The sequence below is a fragment of the Lepisosteus oculatus genome, unplaced genomic scaffold, assembly GCF_040954835.1.
Source record: "Lepisosteus oculatus isolate fLepOcu1 unplaced genomic scaffold, fLepOcu1.hap2 HAP2_SCAFFOLD_75, whole genome shotgun sequence".
Classification (NCBI taxonomy): Eukaryota; Metazoa; Chordata; class Actinopteri; order Semionotiformes; family Lepisosteidae; genus Lepisosteus; species Lepisosteus oculatus.
The window spans coordinates 581,207-595,699 of record NW_027168309.1 but is presented as its reverse complement, the minus strand read 5'-3'; the positions used below and the strand labels follow the sequence as shown (position 1 = coordinate 595,699).

Sequence of the window (14,493 nt, the reverse complement as noted above, 5' to 3'; positions counted from 1 at the left end):
CGAGCACTGCGTTTTAATGCACAGGTGTGATCAAACCGAGATGAAAAGGGCGTATCTAGCTCCTTGCCCGAGAGATAAATCAAAGGTTCCGCAGATAATCCCTTGGCTCCGGTCACCCGGACGCAGATAGGAGCTGCAGCCATCATAACTTGTATGAAAACTAAGAAGAGCTCCTGTCTATTTACAGTTTCATTTACTCTAGCGTTTCCTTAAACATTGCGTGTACGAAGGCTAAGAAATTGGAGAGCTATTCTAATACAATAACTATTAGGAATCTTTTCGGCATAACAGTTTCACTGTGATTTTGCAGGTAACACGTACGTTGGGAAAACATTTTGAACGCGATCAATAACCGCACTGGAAAAATGTGGGAAAGAAAGGGCGAAAAGCGACTCTTCAACATGTGGAAATATCTTCCTGAGCGGAGCCCTCTTCTCGAAGCTCAACACTCTGCAAGAGTCACTTCTCCCAACTTGCGCCCGCAGGTTTCCGTAGTGTGCCTGCAAAGAGCCATCCGCTTGAGACAGGTGCACCTCCCGATTTCATTGAACTAAGCTAGATGCACAATTTCTAACGCAGCCTTCATCACAATAGACAGTTCATTTCTCGAAAGCTTGTCGTAAAAAAAGGAAACAAAGAACGAAAACGTATAGCTGACAATCTTCTGAAGATGCAGATTCAGCTTTGGGGAAATGGACATTTTATGTATGCAGATGCTTTTCAAGCGCTGGTTTTAGAACGTCGCTGTGCTTCCAGCATCCTTTTCAGCCTTCTAAACTGGCTACCGAGGTGCCGATCACATTGTAAAGCGGTTGAGAGGCCGGAGCTGCTCAAACCGCTCTTGCCGTTTCCCATCAATCAAAAGCACTATGTTGTTTCTTTGTATGGAAAGCTTTTCAAGTCTGGCATCGACACGCACCTTTCCTGAAACGTCCAAAAGGTGAATGCTTCGCAAAGAAATCCAGTCTACCTTCAGGGGGCATGATGTTGAAATCGGAATGAGCCCTGGGTGGGCTTGAAGCAGCAGCTGTTCAGTTAACAGCTGCACAGAAACGCACCCCGCTTGCTTTGTATCATTCGCAAGTTTGTGGTTAAAGAGTAAAAAAGGCTGGAATTCTTCTGCCAGCCGGCAGGATTTCTTCTGCACTCACCCAGAAAAGCCAAGAATTGTATTTCATCTTTCGCAAGCTGTATTTTCCAGGAGGAGAATGAATACTTGCATTAAACTGAATCAAGCCGACAGAGACGCACAGCCGTTGTTTTTCTCCATGGGAAGTTTTTCGTTAAGGAAAAACACCGTTGTCATTTTCTTGCCAGCCGGCGGTATTTCTTGTGCAGCGATGAGCCAGATTTGTATTTCGTATTTCGCAAGTTGTGTGAATTTCTTGAAGTTGAAAGTGAATTCGCTCCAGAAAAGAAATGTCGCTTGAAAGCCGAGGCTGTTTGTTAAACCGCAGGACCTGAGCTTGCGTTCTGTTTCTCATGGCGTTCGCAAAGGCGATTCCTGCCTTTAAAACTGCTGTGTCTGCGACTGAAAGTGGCGTGTGTCGCAGCTTCTAAAGTCTTGTTGACGCTCCTCGATGTTGCTTTCTCTCTGCCTAAGGAAGTTCGATTGTCGCGTCGGAACGGGGAGACCTAATCCTTCCAGCTTTAAGCCACCCTTCAGTCTTCTGAAGGGTGTCCGAGTGCTAGCATGTCATTTGGCTTTTTTTGGGGGGAAGCGGAGAGCGACATTGAAAAAGGTTACCGCCGCCGCCTCGCCCTCCGTGTTAAATGATTGCAAGCCGGCGGCGGCGGCGCTCCCTGTAGTCGTGGCCGAGCGGTTAAGGCGATGGGCTAGAAAGCCATTGGGGTCTCCCCGCGTCGGCTCGAATCCTGCCGACTACGGCGCCCTTCTCCTGTCGCTTCGGCCTGCCCAGAAAAAGGCGGAGTGCCGTTTCTCTCTTCCTGCTTCTTGTACAAACGCTAAATCGCTTGGACCTGCTGCCTTGGAAGTAATGTCTTCAACATCCACCAGTGACATTTCACAGCTGGAAGCACACTGCCACGCTTTTGGCATTGGCATGTCTTGCGCCCTACTTCCAGCCTTTGAAGACCTAAGTATTCAAACTGAAAGAACCGGCTGAATGAGTGTTTGCAGTGCACCAGGAGGAGCAGGGACCATAGCATTGGAGGGGTGAGGATGGCACAGATGGAAACGTTTTCATGCGCTCCTCTGGGAGGAATGAAAAGAAAAGACGAAACCGGAAACAGTAGTAGCCGCAAGAGGAAGTGTCTTCAAGCGCCAAGCAAGCGCTCCTCGTTAGTATAGTGGTGCGTATCCCCGCCTGTCACGTGGGAGACCAGGGATGGATTGCTTGACGGCGAGCCAGGTTGCTTTTCTCCCATCAGATTCCAACCGCTAATGCTAACGCAGTGTGTGGGAGCTTACATGCTTTTCCTTTCCCGTCTTTTTCGGACGACTATTCCAAAGGGGTAACCTGAAGGAATAGGGGCCTGAAGACACGAGGCATTCTTAAACCAGCACTGGGCTGCACGGCCTTCTGTTGTGATCAGGTTATATTCGAGTCAAAAAGCCAGAGCATCCGCTTCCATCCTATGGAGCACGAGCTAAATCGGAAGAGGCAGGGGATACACCTACGCCTATCGGCGCACGTTCCCCGCGGCAGGCTGCTTCACCCATTTGCACCCGACTGGAGACGGCACTGAGCAAGCTTTTTGTCAGGAGTGGGATTCGAACCCACGCCTCCAGGGGAGACTGCGACCTGAACGCAGCGCCTTAGACCGCTCGGCCATCCTGACGCGGGCCCCCTGTCCCGGGGCGGTCTGATGAGCCACCGCGATCCCACTACGCTCCTCGAGTATCGCACTGTTATTAATACTACAGTGTGACTCCAGCATTAAAATGTTTGGAAAATGTGTCGGCTTTTATAATCCAGTGTAGAGCAGCATGTGATGATTTGTGCTACAACACCAAGCGCTCAAAGTGACGTCTGCGTTTGTCGTTGAAACTTTCAACTCTTTCATCACTTATGTAGGAAATAAAAAGAGCAGTTGTGCGCCACACGCAGAGAGGCCGTCAGCAGAGTGGCGCAGCGGAAGCGTGCTGGGCCCATAACCCAGAGGTCGATGGATCGAAACCATCCTCTGCTACATGTGTCCTATGCACGATTCATAAGCGTGCCATTGGGTTAGCAAAGTGCCTTCAAATAGTCTGCATCTCCCTTTCTTTAAATTCTGTCCTGAGTTTCTCTCTCGTGTGTGTTTGTGCAAGCTTGACACTTGCGGGACTCTTTAATCTTCACCAATACGGAGATGACCAAATGTGTCTTCGGTTGTTCTGAGGTCTTTGATAGTTTCTTTGAAAGCTTCAACTGAACCTCGAAATCGAAGCAGTTATGTTTATATTGATTTCTCGCGTTAATCATTACGAACCAGGAACAGCCAGCACACTCGGTCGCATTAGTAATTATGTCACGTCTCTACTTAGCAGAGCATTCAAAGGCCCACTGGAAGTAGTAAAGCACTAAAACACTGCAAAACTGAACTCGGGAAAATCATACTGGGAGCTCTGAGCGATGTCTGCATCCAAGCCATCCAATACGGACTCTGAAACCTTGGAATATCAACCGTATGATGCGCTACCTTTTACCTGGAGCAAAACGATGGAATTAGAAGAATGCTTACCGCAGGATACAACTGTGCCGCTGTTATTTGGAGCACGGTTTTCACTTGCATGAAAACTACAGCAGAACGTAGAAGGATGATCACTGAGGAGTCCACGCGGGCATGCTGAGGAGATTGTAGGTCGTACATTTCAATGATTACTGACATTTGCGCTGCTGGAGGTACAGTAATCAACAAAGAACAGGGTGTGCTACTCTCGAATCCGGTCAGCACATGATGAAAAGCCAGGAAGTATACCTTGTCAAATTGCCGTCAACAGGGACAAGTTAACCACCAGCTCCACCGGCGCCCGGCTAGCTCAGTCAGTAGAGCATGAGACTCTTAATCTCAGGGTCGTGGGTTCGAGCCCCACGTTGGGCGGTGCCCGTCTCCTTATTAACAAAGTTTCCCGCTCATCCTTGAACCTCTTACACCTCGATGGTACCGAGCACTGCGTTTTAATGCACAGGTGTGATCAAACCGAGATGAAAAGGGCGTATCTAGCTCCTTGCCCGAGAGATAAATCAAAGGTTCCGCAGATAATCCCTTGGCTCCGGTCACCCGGACGCAGATAGGAGCTGCAGCCATCATAACTTGTATGAAAACTAAGAAGAGCTCCTGTCTATTTACAGTTTCATTTACTCTAGCGTTTCCTTAAACATTGCGTGTACGAAGGCTAAGAAATTGGAGAGCTATTCTAATACAATAACTATTAGGAATCTTTTCGGCATAACAGTTTCACTGTGATTTTGCAGGTAACACGTACGTTGGGAAAACATTTTGAACGCGATCAATAACCGCACTGGAAAAATGTGGGAAAGAAAGGGCGAAAAGCGACTCTTCAACATGTGGAAATATCTTCCTGAGCGGAGCCCTCTTCTCGAAGCTCAACACTCTGCAAGAGTCACTTCTCCCAACTTGCGCCCGCAGGTTTCCGTAGTGTGCCTGCAAAGAGCCATCCGCTTGAGACAGGTGCACCTCCCGATTTCATTGAACTAAGCTAGATGCACAATTTCTAACGCAGCCTTCATCACAATAGACAGTTCATTTCTCGAAAGCTTGTCGTAAAAAAAGGAAACAAAGAACGAAAACGTATAGCTGACAATCTTCTGAAGATGCAGATTCAGCTTTGGGGAAATGGACATTTTATGTATGCAGATGCTTTTCAAGCGCTGGTTTTAGAACGTCGCTGTGCTTCCAGCATCCTTTTCAGCCTTCTAAACTGGCTACCGAGGTGCCGATCACATTGTAAAGCGGTTGAGAGGCCGGAGCTGCTCAAACCGCTCTTGCCGTTTCCCATCAATCAAAAGCACTATGTTGTTTCTTTGTATGGAAAGCTTTTCAAGTCTGGCATCGACACGCACCTTTCCTGAAACGTCCAAAAGGTGAATGCTTCGCAAAGAAATCCAGTCTACCTTCAGGGGGCATGATGTTGAAATCGGAATGAGCCCTGGGTGGGCTTGAAGCAGCAGCTGTTCAGTTAACAGCTGCACAGAAACGCACCCCGCTTGCTTTGTATCATTCGCAAGTTTGTGGTTAAAGAGTAAAAAAGGCTGGAATTCTTCTGCCAGCCGGCAGGATTTCTTCTGCACTCACCCAGAAAAGCCAAGAATTGTATTTCATCTTTCGCAAGCTGTATTTTCCAGGAGGAGAATGAATACTTGCATTAAACTGAATCAAGCCGACAGAGACGCACAGCCGTTGTTTTTCTCCATGGGAAGTTTTTCGTTAAGGAAAAACACCGTTGTCATTTTCTTGCCAGCCGGCGGTATTTCTTGTGCAGCGATGAGCCAGATTTGTATTTCGTATTTCGCAAGTTGTGTGAATTTCTTGAAGTTGAAAGTGAATTCGCTCCAGAAAAGAAATGTCGCTTGAAAGCCGAGGCTGTTTGTTAAACCGCAGGACCTGAGCTTGCGTTCTGTTTCTCATGGCGTTCGCAAAGGCGATTCCTGCCTTTAAAACTGCTGTGTCTGCGACTGAAAGTGGCGTGTGTCGCAGCTTCTAAAGTCTTGTTGACGCTCCTCGATGTTGCTTTCTCTCTGCCTAAGGAAGTTCGATTGTCGCGTCGGAACGGGGAGACCTAATCCTTCCAGCTTTAAGCCACCCTTCAGTCTTCTGAAGGGTGTCCGAGTGCTAGCATGTCATTTGGCTTTTTTTGGGGGGAAGCGGAGAGCGACATTGAAAAAGGTTACCGCCGCCGCCTCGCCCTCCGTGTTAAATGATTGCAAGCCGGCGGCGGCGGCGCTCCCTGTAGTCGTGGCCGAGCGGTTAAGGCGATGGGCTAGAAAGCCATTGGGGTCTCCCCGCGTCGGCTCGAATCCTGCCGACTACGGCGCCCTTCTCCTGTCGCTTCGGCCTGCCCAGAAAAAGGCGGAGTGCCGTTTCTCTCTTCCTGCTTCTTGTACAAACGCTAAATCGCTTGGACCTGCTGCCTTGGAAGTAATGTCTTCAACATCCACCAGTGACATTTCACAGCTGGAAGCACACTGCCACGCTTTTGGCATTGGCATGTCTTGCGCCCTACTTCCAGCCTTTGAAGACCTAAGTATTCAAACTGAAAGAACCGGCTGAATGAGTGTTTGCAGTGCACCAGGAGGAGCAGGGACCATAGCATTGGAGGGGTGAGGATGGCGCAGATGGAAACGTTTTCATGCGCTCCTCTGGGAGGAATGAAAAGAAAAGACGAAACCGGAAACAGTAGTAGCCGCAAGAGGAAGTGTCTTCAAGCGCCAAGCAAGCGCTCCTCGTTAGTATAGTGGTGCGTATCCCCGCCTGTCACGTGGGAGACCAGGGATGGATTGCTTGACGGCGAGCCAGGTTGCTTTTCTCCCATCAGATTCCAACCGCTAATGCTAACGCAGTGTGTGGGAGCTTACATGCTTTTCCTTTCCCGTCTTTTTCGGACGACTATTCCAAAGGGGTAACCTGAAGGAATAGGGGCCTGAAGACACGAGGCATTCTTAAACCAGCACTGGGCTGCACGGCCTTCTGTTGTGATCAGGTTATATTCGAGTCAAAAAGCCAGAGCATCCGCTTCCATCCTATGGAGCACGAGCTAAATCGGAAGAGGCAGGGGATACACCTACGCCTATCGGCGCACGTTCCCCGCGGCAGGCTGCTTCACCCATTTGCACCCGACTGGAGACGGCACTGAGCAAGCTTTTTGTCAGGAGTGGGATTCGAACCCACGCCTCCAGGGGAGACTGCGACCTGAACGCAGCGCCTTAGACCGCTCGGCCATCCTGACGCGGGCCCCCTGTCCCGGGGCGGTCTGATGAGCCACCGCGATCCCACTACGCTCCTCGAGTATCGCACTGTTATTAATACTACAGTGTGACTCCAGCATTAAAATGTTTGGAAAATGTGTCGGCTTTTATAATCCAGTGTAGAGCAGCATGTGATGATTTGTGCTACAACACCAAGCGCTCAAAGTGACGTCTGCGTTTGTCGTTGAAACTTTCAACTCTTTCATCACTTATGTAGGAAATAAAAAGAGCAGTTGTGCGCCACACGCAGAGAGGCCGTCAGCAGAGTGGCGCAGCGGAAGCGTGCTGGGCCCATAACCCAGAGGTCGATGGATCGAAACCATCCTCTGCTACATGTGTCCTATGCACGATTCATAAGCGTGCCATTGGGTTAGCAAAGTGCCTTCAAATAGTCTGCATCTCCCTTTCTTTAAATTCTGTCCTGAGTTTCTCTCTCGTGTGTGTTTGTGCAAGCTTGACACTTGCGGGACTCTTTAATCTTCACCAATACGGAGATGACCAAATGTGTCTTCGGTTGTTCTGAGGTCTTTGATAGTTTCTTTGAAAGCTTCAACTGAACCTCGAAATCGAAGCAGTTATGTTTATATTGATTTCTCGCGTTAATCATTACGAACCAGGAACAGCCAGCACACTCGGTCGCATTAGTAATTATGTCACGTCTCTACTTAGCAGAGCATTCAAAGGCCCACTGGAAGTAGTAAAGCACTAAAACACTGCAAAACTGAACTCGGGAAAATCATACTGGGAGCTCTGAGCGATGTCTGCATCCAAGCCATCCAATACGGACTCTGAAACCTTGGAATATCAACCGTATGATGCGCTACCTTTTACCTGGAGCAAAACGATGGAATTAGAAGAATGCTTACCGCAGGATACAACTGTGCCGCTGTTATTTGGAGCACGGTTTTCACTTGCATGAAAACTACAGCAGAACGTAGAAGGATGATCACTGAGGAGTCCACGCGGGCATGCTGAGGAGATTGTAGGTCGTACATTTCAATGATTACTGACATTTGCGCTGCTGGAGGTACAGTAATCAACAAAGAACAGGGTGTGCTACTCTCGAATCCGGTCAGCACATGATGAAAAGCCAGGAAGTATACCTTGTCAAATTGCCGTCAACAGGGACAAGTTAACCCCCAGCTCCACCGGCGCCCGGCTAGCTCAGTCGGTAGAGCATGAGACTCTTAATCTCAGGGTCGTGGGTTCGAGCCCCACGTTGGGCGGTGCCCGTCTCCTTATTAACAAAGTTTCCCGCTCATCCTTGAACCTCTTACACCTCGATGGTACCGAGCACTGCGTTTTAATGCACAGGTGTGATCAAACCGAGATGAAAAGGGCGTATCTAGCTCCTTGCCCGAGAGATAAATCAAAGGTTCCGCAGATAATCCCTTGGCTCCGGTCACCCGGACGCAGATAGGAGCTGCAGCCATCATAACTTGTATGAAAACTAAGAAGAGCTCCTGTCTATTTACAGTTTCATTTACTCTAGCGTTTCCTTAAACATTGCGTGTACGAAGGCTAAGAAATTGGAGAGCTATTCTAATACAATAACTATTAGGAATCTTTTCGGCATAACAGTTTCACTGTGATTTTGCAGGTAACACGTACGTTGGGAAAACATTTTGAACGCGATCAATAACCGCACTGGAAAAATGTGGGAAAGAAAGGGCGAAAAGCGACTCTTCAACATGTGGAAATATCTTCCTGAGCGGAGCCCTCTTCTCGAAGCTCAACACTCTGCAAGAGTCACTTCTCCCAACTTGCGCCCGCAGGTTTCCGTAGTGTGCCTGCAAAGAGCCATCCGCTTGAGACAGGTGCACCTCCCGATTTCATTGAACTAAGCTAGATGCACAATTTCTAACGCAGCCTTCATCACAATAGACAGTTCATTTCTCGAAAGCTTGTCGTAAAAAAAGGAAACAAAGAACGAAAACGTATAGCTGACAATCTTCTGAAGATGCAGATTCAGCTTTGGGGAAATGGACATTTTATGTATGCAGATGCTTTTCAAGCGCTGGTTTTAGAACGTCGCTGTGCTTCCAGCATCCTTTTCAGCCTTCTAAACTGGCTACCGAGGTGCCGATCACATTGTAAAGCGGTTGAGAGGCCGGAGCTGCTCAAACCGCTCTTGCCGTTTCCCATCAATCAAAAGCACTATGTTGTTTCTTTGTATGGAAAGCTTTTCAAGTCTGGCATCGACACGCACCTTTCCTGAAACGTCCAAAAGGTGAATGCTTCGCAAAGAAATCCAGTCTACCTTCAGGGGGCATGATGTTGAAATCGGAATGAGCCCTGGGTGGGCTTGAAGCAGCAGCTGTTCAGTTAACAGCTGCACAGAAACGCACCCCGCTTGCTTTGTATCATTCGCAAGTTTGTGGTTAAAGAGTAAAAAAGGCTGGAATTCTTCTGCCAGCCGGCAGGATTTCTTCTGCACTCACCCAGAAAAGCCAAGAATTGTATTTCATCTTTCGCAAGCTGTATTTTCCAGGAGGAGAATGAATACTTGCATTAAACTGAATCAAGCCGACAGAGACGCACAGCCGTTGTTTTTCTCCATGGGAAGTTTTTCGTTAAGGAAAAACACCGTTGTCATTTTCTTGCCAGCCGGCGGTATTTCTTGTGCAGCGATGAGCCAGATTTGTATTTCGTATTTCGCAAGTTGTGTGAATTTCTTGAAGTTGAAAGTGAATTCGCTCCAGAAAAGAAATGTCGCTTGAAAGCCGAGGCTGTTTGTTAAACCGCAGGACCTGAGCTTGCGTTCTGTTTCTCATGGCGTTCGCAAAGGCGATTCCTGCCTTTAAAACTGCTGTGTCTGCGACTGAAAGTGGCGTGTGTCGCAGCTTCTAAAGTCTTGTTGACGCTCCTCGATGTTGCTTTCTCTCTGCCTAAGGAAGTTCGATTGTCGCGTCGGAACGGGGAGACCTAATCCTTCCAGCTTTAAGCCACCCTTCAGTCTTCTGAAGGGTGTCCGAGTGCTAGCATGTCATTTGGCTTTTTTTGGGGGGAAGCGGAGAGCGACATTGAAAAAGGTTACCGCCGCCGCCTCGCCCTCCGTGTTAAATGATTGCAAGCCGGCGGCGGCGGCGCTCCCTGTAGTCGTGGCCGAGCGGTTAAGGCGATGGGCTAGAAAGCCATTGGGGTCTCCCCGCGTCGGCTCGAATCCTGCCGACTACGGCGCCCTTCTCCTGTCGCTTCGGCCTGCCCAGAAAAAGGCGGAGTGCCGTTTCTCTCTTCCTGCTTCTTGTACAAACGCTAAATCGCTTGGACCTGCTGCCTTGGAAGTAATGTCTTCAACATCCACCAGTGACATTTCACAGCTGGAAGCACACTGCCACGCTTTTGGCATTGGCATGTCTTGCGCCCTACTTCCAGCCTTTGAAGACCTAAGTATTCAAACTGAAAGAACCGGCTGAATGAGTGTTTGCAGTGCACCAGGAGGAGCAGGGACCATAGCATTGGAGGGGTGAGGATGGCGCAGATGGAAACGTTTTCATGCGCTCCTCTGGGAGGAATGAAAAGAAAAGACGAAACCGGAAACAGTAGTAGCCGCAAGAGGAAGTGTCTTCAAGCGCCAAGCAAGCGCTCCTCGTTAGTATAGTGGTGCGTATCCCCGCCTGTCACGTGGGAGACCAGGGATGGATTGCTTGACGGCGAGCCAGGTTGCTTTTCTCCCATCAGATTCCAACCGCTAATGCTAACGCAGTGTGTGGGAGCTTACATGCTTTTCCTTTCCCGTCTTTTTCGGACGACTATTCCAAAGGGGTAACCTGAAGGAATAGGGGCCTGAAGACACGAGGCATTCTTAAACCAGCACTGGGCTGCACGGCCTTCTGTTGTGATCAGGTTATATTCGAGTCAAAAAGCCAGAGCATCCGCTTCCATCCTATGGAGCACGAGCTAAATCGGAAGAGGCAGGGGATACACCTACGCCTATCGGCGCACGTTCCCCGCGGCAGGCTGCTTCACCCATTTGCACCCGACTGGAGACGGCACTGAGCAAGCTTTTTGTCAGGAGTGGGATTCGAACCCACGCCTCCAGGGGAGACTGCGACCTGAACGCAGCGCCTTAGACCGCTCGGCCATCCTGACGCGGGCCCCCTGTCCCGGGGCGGTCTGATGAGCCACCGCGATCCCACTACGCTCCTCGAGTATCGCACTGTTATTAATACTACAGTGTGACTCCAGCATTAAAATGTTTGGAAAATGTGTCGGCTTTTATAATCCAGTGTAGAGCAGCATGTGATGATTTGTGCTACAACACCAAGCGCTCAAAGTGACGTCTGCGTTTGTCGTTGAAACTTTCAACTCTTTCATCACTTATGTAGGAAATAAAAAGAGCAGTTGTGCGCCACACGCAGAGAGGCCGTCAGCAGAGTGGCGCAGCGGAAGCGTGCTGGGCCCATAACCCAGAGGTCGATGGATCGAAACCATCCTCTGCTACATGTGTCCTATGCACGATTCATAAGCGTGCCATTGGGTTAGCAAAGTGCCTTCAAATAGTCTGCATCTCCCTTTCTTTAAATTCTGTCCTGAGTTTCTCTCTCGTGTGTGTTTGTGCAAGCTTGACACTTGCGGGACTCTTTAATCTTCACCAATACGGAGATGACCAAATGTGTCTTCGGTTGTTCTGAGGTCTTTGATAGTTTCTTTGAAAGCTTCAACTGAACCTCGAAATCGAAGCAGTTATGTTTATATTGATTTCTCGCGTTAATCATTACGAACCAGGAACAGCCAGCACACTCGGTCGCATTAGTAATTATGTCACGTCTCTACTTAGCAGAGCATTCAAAGGCCCACTGGAAGTAGTAAAGCACTAAAACACTGCAAAACTGAACTCGGGAAAATCATACTGGGAGCTCTGAGCGATGTCTGCATCCAAGCCATCCAATACGGACTCTGAAACCTTGGAATATCAACCGTATGATGCGCTACCTTTTACCTGGAGCAAAACGATGGAATTAGAAGAATGCTTACCGCAGGATACAACTGTGCCGCTGTTATTTGGAGCACGGTTTTCACTTGCATGAAAACTACAGCAGAACGTAGAAGGATGATCACTGAGGAGTCCACGCGGGCATGCTGAGGAGATTGTAGGTCGTACATTTCAATGATTACTGACATTTGCGCTGCTTGAGGTACAGTAATCAACAAAGAACAGGGTGTGCTACTCTCGAATCCGGTCAGCACATGATGAAAAGCCAGGAAGTATACCTTGTCAAATTGCCGTCAACAGGGACAAGTTAACCACCAGCTCCACCGGCGCCCGGCTAGCTCAGTCGGTAGAGCATGAGACTCTTAATCTCAGGGTCGTGGGTTCGAGCCCCACGTTGGGCGGTGCCCGTCTCCTTATTAACAAAGTTTCCCGCTCATCCTTGAACCTCTTACACCTCGATGGTACCGAGCACTGCGTTTTAATGCACAGGTGTGATCAAACCGAGATGAAAAGGGCGTATCTAGCTCCTTGCCCGAGAGATAAATCAAAGGTTCCGCAGATAATCCCTTGGCTCCGGTCACCCGGACGCAGATAGGAGCTGCAGCCATCATAACTTGTATGAAAACTAAGAAGAGCTCCTGTCTATTTACAGTTTCATTTACTCTAGCGTTTCCTTAAACATTGCGTGTACGAAGGCTAAGAAATTGGAGAGCTATTCTAATACAATAACTATTAGGAATCTTTTCGGCATAACAGTTTCACTGTGATTTTGCAGGTAACACGTACGTTGGGAAAACATTTTGAACGCGATCAATAACCGCACTGGAAAAATGTGGGAAAGAAAGGGCGAAAAGCGACTCTTCAACATGTGGAAATATCTTCCTGAGCGGAGCCCTCTTCTCGAAGCTCAACACTCTGCAAGAGTCACTTCTCCCAACTTGCGCCCGCAGGTTTCCGTAGTGTGCCTGCAAAGAGCCATCCGCTTGAGACAGGTGCACCTCCCGATTTCATTGAACTAAGCTAGATGCACAATTTCTAACGCAGCCTTCATCACAATAGACAGTTCATTTCTCGAAAGCTTGTCGTAAAAAAAGGAAACAAAGAACGAAAACGTATAGCTGACAATCTTCTGAAGATGCAGATTCAGCTTTGGGGAAATGGACATTTTATGTATGCAGATGCTTTTCAAGCGCTGGTTTTAGAACGTCGCTGTGCTTCCAGCATCCTTTTCAGCCTTCTAAACTGGCTACCGAGGTGCCGATCACATTGTAAAGCGGTTGAGAGGCCGGAGCTGCTCAAACCGCTCTTGCCGTTTCCCATCAATCAAAAGCACTATGTTGTTTCTTTGTATGGAAAGCTTTTCAAGTCTGGCATCGACACGCACCTTTCCTGAAACGTCCAAAAGGTGAATGCTTCGCAAAGAAATCCAGTCTACCTTCAGGGGGCATGATGTTGAAATCGGAATGAGCCCTGGGTGGGCTTGAAGCAGCAGCTGTTCAGTTAACAGCTGCACAGAAACGCACCCCGCTTGCTTTGTATCATTCGCAAGTTTGTGGTTAAAGAGTAAAAAAGGCTGGAATTCTTCTGCCAGCCGGCAGGATTTCTTCTGCACTCACCCAGAAAAGCCAAGAATTGTATTTCATCTTTCGCAAGCTGTATTTTCCAGGAGGAGAATGAATACTTGCATTAAACTGAATCAAGCCGACAGAGACGCACAGCCGTTGTTTTTCTCCATGGGAAGTTTTTCGTTAAGGAAAAACACCGTTGTCATTTTCTTGCCAGCCGGCGGTATTTCTTGTGCAGCGATGAGCCAGATTTGTATTTCGTATTTCGCAAGTTGTGTGAATTTCTTGAAGTTGAAAGTGAATTCGCTCCAGAAAAGAAATGTCGCTTGAAAGCCGAGGCTGTTTGTTAAACCGCAGGACCTGAGCTTGCGTTCTGTTTCTCATGGCGTTCGCAAAGGCGATTCCTGCCTTTAAAACTGCTGTGTCTGCGACTGAAAGTGGCGTGTGTCGCAGCTTCTAAAGTCTTGTTGACGCTCCTCGATGTTGCTTTCTCTCTGCCTAAGGAAGTTCGATTGTCGCGTCGGAACGGGGAGACCTAATCCTTCCAGCTTTAAGCCACCCTTCAGTCTTCTGAAGGGTGTCCGAGTGCTAGCATGTCATTTGGCTTTTTTTGGGGGGAAGCGGAGAGCGACATTGAAAAAGGTTACCGCCGCCGCCTCGCCCTCCGTGTTAAATGATTGCAAGCCGGCAGCGGCGGCGCTCCCTGTAGTCGTGGCCGAGCGGTTAAGGCGATGGGCTAGAAAGCCATTGGGGTCTCCCCGCGTCGGCTCGAATCCTGCCGACTACGGCGCCCTTCTCCTGTCGCTTCGGCCTGCCCAGAAAAAGGCGGAGTGCCGTTTCTCTCTTCCTGCTTCTTGTACAAACGCTAAATCGCTTGGACCTGCTGCCTTGGAAGTAATGTCTTCAACATCCACCAGTGACATTTCACAGCTGGAAGCACACTGCCACGCTTTTGGCATTGGCATGTCTTGCGCCCTACTTCCAGCCTTTGAAGACCTAAGTATTCAAACTGAAAGAACCGGCTGAATGAGTGTTTGCAGTGCACCAGGAGGAGCAGGGA

General features: G+C 48.8%; 8 non-coding genes across 8 annotated transcripts; 5 read left to right on the top strand and 3 right to left on the bottom strand.

Moving 5' to 3' along the window:
• Window positions 1-2,719: 2,719 nt before the first annotated feature.
• Window positions 2,720-2,802, bottom strand: trnal-cag (transfer RNA leucine (anticodon CAG)). The gene has a single exon. It is a non-coding gene; the product is annotated as a tRNA-Leu (tRNA).
• Window positions 2,803-3,081: 279 nt separating this feature from the next.
• trnam-cau (transfer RNA methionine (anticodon CAU)) lies at window positions 3,082-3,153 on the top strand. The gene has a single exon. It is a non-coding gene; the product is annotated as a tRNA-Met (tRNA).
• Window positions 3,154-6,830: 3,677 nt separating this feature from the next.
• Window positions 6,831-6,913, bottom strand: trnal-cag (transfer RNA leucine (anticodon CAG)). The gene has a single exon. It is a non-coding gene; the product is annotated as a tRNA-Leu (tRNA).
• A 279-nt stretch (window positions 6,914-7,192) lies between these two features.
• Window positions 7,193-7,264, top strand: trnam-cau (transfer RNA methionine (anticodon CAU)). Its single transcript has one exon. It is a non-coding gene; the product is annotated as a tRNA-Met (tRNA).
• An 821-nt stretch (window positions 7,265-8,085) lies between these two features.
• On the top strand, window positions 8,086-8,158 carry trnak-cuu (transfer RNA lysine (anticodon CUU)). Its single transcript has one exon. It is a non-coding gene; the product is annotated as a tRNA-Lys (tRNA).
• A 2,783-nt stretch (window positions 8,159-10,941) lies between these two features.
• On the bottom strand, window positions 10,942-11,024 carry trnal-cag (transfer RNA leucine (anticodon CAG)). The gene has a single exon. It is a non-coding gene; the product is annotated as a tRNA-Leu (tRNA).
• Window positions 11,025-11,303: 279 nt separating this feature from the next.
• Window positions 11,304-11,375, top strand: trnam-cau (transfer RNA methionine (anticodon CAU)). The gene has a single exon. It is a non-coding gene; the product is annotated as a tRNA-Met (tRNA).
• Window positions 11,376-12,196: 821 nt separating this feature from the next.
• trnak-cuu (transfer RNA lysine (anticodon CUU)) lies at window positions 12,197-12,269 on the top strand. The gene has a single exon. It is a non-coding gene; the product is annotated as a tRNA-Lys (tRNA).
• The last annotated feature ends 2,224 nt before the right edge of the window (window positions 12,270-14,493 follow it).